Source organism: Myotis lucifugus, unplaced genomic scaffold (assembly GCF_000147115.1).
Source record: "Myotis lucifugus unplaced genomic scaffold, Myoluc2.0 scaffold_193, whole genome shotgun sequence".
Lineage (NCBI taxonomy): Eukaryota > Metazoa > Chordata > Mammalia > Chiroptera > Vespertilionidae > Myotis > Myotis lucifugus.
In genome coordinates, this window is record NW_005871241.1 from 519753 (window position 1) to 523841 (window position 4089).

Here is a 4089-nt window from a genome sequence, read left to right on the forward strand (position 1 = left end):
GGGGGTGGGCGGGTTTTTTTTGGAAGTTTCTCACCCCTCCCAAACCCTTTCCGGGGGGGAACCGGGCGAGGGGGGAGGGCTGGGGCCGGGGATTTTTTTGTTTTTTCGGGACCTTCCAGTTGGCCAAATTTTCCAGGCAGGCCTGCCCCTTCCCCCCGCTGCCCCATTTTTGCCGCCGCAGGAGGGAAGCAACCTGCCCCGCTAGTTTCTACCCCCGCCTGTCTCCTGGGGCTCGAAGGGCAGGCGGAAAGGGGTGCACGGTGTTTTCTATGCATGCGCCCCACTGTCGGAGCAGGTGCCTTCGGGGAGGGAGACTGCGGAGGGGGCAGGTGTCGGAGGGGCTGCGTGGAAGTCGCTGTCCATGGTAGCTGAGTCCCCGGAGAGGTCCGAAGTCTCCCGGAGCCACGCTCAGGGGGATCTGCCCTCCGTGCCCAGCGCACAGACTGGCCACGTGGGAGGGTCTGGGAAGGGACAGACAGGAGTTGCGCGGGGGTCCTTCCCCAGGACCCCCCCCCCTGCCCCGTACACACACCTGCGCGCGTGGGAATGGAAGTGATAACCCCCTGGCCATCGCCCAGAGCTCACTGTCCTTGCCCCGAGGCTGGGCACATCATTCTTTTTCCAGGAAAGGTAGGGAAAGGCTTGTCAGTTTGATGTCAGACCTACGGCGAGAGCTAGCGAGAGGCCGCATCCCTGTCCCCAGGGCCCCTGTCAGCCGGCCTGGCTCGGCAACAGGCTGGAACTGACAATGGGGTCCTTGCCTCTGCGCCTTCGTTTTGGTCCTTTCAGCACTACTGCCTCACCCCAGCCCCAGCGAGGCCCCTGGTCGTTTCCCTATCCATGGGGACACGGAAGTCGGGAGGGATGGGAATATAGTAGGAGTTCAGAATCCAGTACTCCTCCCCCCCACACTCACACACCTGATTGGGCACTGAAATGGAGACCCCATGGCCCAGAGAGGGCAAGGGGTAAGAGGAGAAAGAAGCTGACGTGGGCAGGGGACATATTCCCTGCGATGTGCGCTCCCCAGGCAAAACCCAGTCTTCTTTGTACAGCTATTCACTCACGTGGCGTCCTGGTTTGGGGGTATTACCAAGAGTGGAGGCCAAAGGCAGTTCTCAAGGTACACCTTGGCTGATCTCTGCTAACCAATGACCCTCTCAGCGCCCAGGGCTTGAAAACCTCCACTCCCCTCTGGATTGTATACTTAGGACAGTATATTTAGGAAGTTCTTTTGCCAAGGCTCCCTCCCCACCCCTTTTCCTCATCCTGGGAAGCAGTAACTGCGCTTAAGCAAGCACACAGTCAGCTCTTTGCAGGAAAAGGTGGACACGGCACACATAGGTATGAAGGACAAATGATGCCTTTACTCTCACCAGTTCTTGATTTCTCTAGAGAATCAAGAAATGCTACACACACACACACACACACCCCTAAAGACAGGGGAGAAAGTTAAAAGGACACTACCTGCTGTGCCAAGTTTCCCCTTCACCGCAAAACCTGCAATTTTTCTATGTGGCACCATGAGTGGCCCAGTGCCTGACAGGCACTACACACACTACACACACCGCACTCCTGGTAATCTTGATAATGTCATTGTTCTCTTTATGGTTGGAAGTCAAATGATTAGGGTAGGATGGAGGGGGGAGAGAGGGTAGCAATGATCCATCAGACATTAATGAAATCTCTAAGTAGAGCTTTGCATTATAAGACTGAGTATAAACTGTATGAGAGAGAGAGAGAGAGAGAGAGAGAGACTTTATGCACCTGTGTGTATGGAAACAGTTTATGCACCTGTGTGTATGGAAACAGTGAACAAACAAAACATTGGTCTTCAGGAATATGCAAATAGATACACCAATTGATCCTACCCTCAATTTGTTAATAGTCTTATTGAAGAGATCAGGCATAAACACAAAACTTGACTATATAAAGCCAGTTATACAAATTGTCATAAAAGAGTGAAAACAGATTGCCGTTGTGGCTTAGAGGAGGGGTGTTTCTGAATGGGGAATTGAGAAAGGCATGAGGAAGCTCTGAAGAAAGGGGAGGAATTAGAGATGTGGGCGTGACAGAGAGGAGCTTAAGCAAAGCCTTGGGGTGTGAAGGCACACAGCTTGTGTGGGGAACCGAGAGAAGTCTCATCTGAAAAACACAGAGTGTAAAACGTACATACAGGTTGGATGGAGTTGGAAACGAGGTCTAGGACCACAGTATGCTCCAGAAGCTATTTACAACCTCTCCAAATGTAAGTCCAGACATGCGTGGGCAAGAAGAGCCAGAATGGTTGTCTCTATCCCCGGGTTTAAGGCTTGGTTGCAAATTTGTAACCCACAGGAAGATTATGTTAGGGGCTCTCATTGGTTTTCTCCATAGTTAGATGTTTCTGTGAGCTCTCAATAGCAGGGGATAGCAGGCAGCACATACTCAAAGGGTGGCACTTCCCACACTTACCTGAACAGCTTCTTGGCCAATGGTAGCAGTGCCTCTCCAGGGCTCCCTCCCCCCACCCCCACCCCCACCCCCACCCCCCCACACTGAGGAAGTGATATACAGCCTGATCTCTGCCTTGATTGATTCTACTTTGTAACAGATTGAAGGTGTGAAGACAACTTGTAGAGAAATCACCTCAGCCCACTGTCACCCTCCCCACGCAAAGGCGTGGGTCCCGTTGTGCAGTCACAGCACTATCACCAAACGTGCCAAGTCTGCGAACGTGTGACTGAGCCTCATGCACTGTGCGGAATGGCAAAGGTCTAGCGATGGAACGCCCCTCCTGTGCGCGCCTCATCATTTACATTTAAGCCAAATGATCATAGTCTTCAACTACCTGAGGAAGGGTTCCCAGGCTGATTTGGAGCTTTATAAGAATAAGAGAAAGTTGAACAGAACTCAGGAATCTATGAAAAGCTGAGTAGTAGGAAATACCAACTGGCCTGCATGTGTGCATAAATGAAAGCAGATAAAATTTGTTTTAAAGAATCAATAAAATGAACATGAAGGAGTAGCAGGGAGATAGAAAATGATAAGGTGCCTTATGTGTGGAAATGATCTTCTCAAAGAGATTCTGCCTCTTCCATATACACTCTCTTCCTGCAAAAAGCATGCAGGTATACAATCCACACGTAGATCCTAGGCACGAATGGTGTGCTGTGGGTAGGATTTACACATTATTTCTGTGTGTGTAATTCTGGCCTTAATTTTGTTTGGTCTCCCTGTTGACAGAATTCATGTGTGTTAAGATTATACTATTAGGAAATGGGACATTCTGTGTGTTCATTTACATTTTCAAAATGTCACAAACCATTATACCTATGCATTTACTTGTCTAGAAAATGTCCTGTTTTGACTTTTTTATTACTATAAAAGAAGAAAAATAGCCACTGTGTGTACACGTAGCTAGCCTATAACCTGCCCAAATTGATGACCCTTCTAACTGCCCCTCCTTCTCCATTAATGCCAGTCTTCCTAATGACCATGTCTTTGAAAATAATTTCAACTTTCTTGATACAGTGACACGTTAGATGTTTTACCAGGCTCGTTGTGAGCATCTGACAGTAGCTACTTTAGTGGTAAATTTAGATTTAACACATTCCTGTGAAAATGCTTTACTTTCTCAGCCATTCTATTTGAAATTGAGACACAAAGGAGAGAGATTTATGCTACCAAGACACCTAATTGTCACCGATTCTTACATTTTAATTTCTTTCAAGATACATGGGGTCATTTTCCTTCATGGCTACTTCATGTTCCCTCTGGGCAAATAACTGCTCACTTCGCTCTGAAATTATGCAATAACTGCCTATAATTTGCCACTTCCCAGAATAATATTTTCTTAACTCTGAGGGGTATTATATTTTTCTTCACCAGGACATCCCTGGCAAAGATAATGATGGACAGCAGAAAAATGTAACAGACCTTAAGCACATTGACAAAACGTGATTGACACAGCTTTAAGAATATATTTGGGATAAAGCGAGTCGGGAAAAGGGAATCAAGCAGTGGCTGGCAATGATATTTGATATGACAAGGATCATGTTGTGAAGTGCCAGTTCCCCAAATATTGATCACAGCACTCAGAACACATAT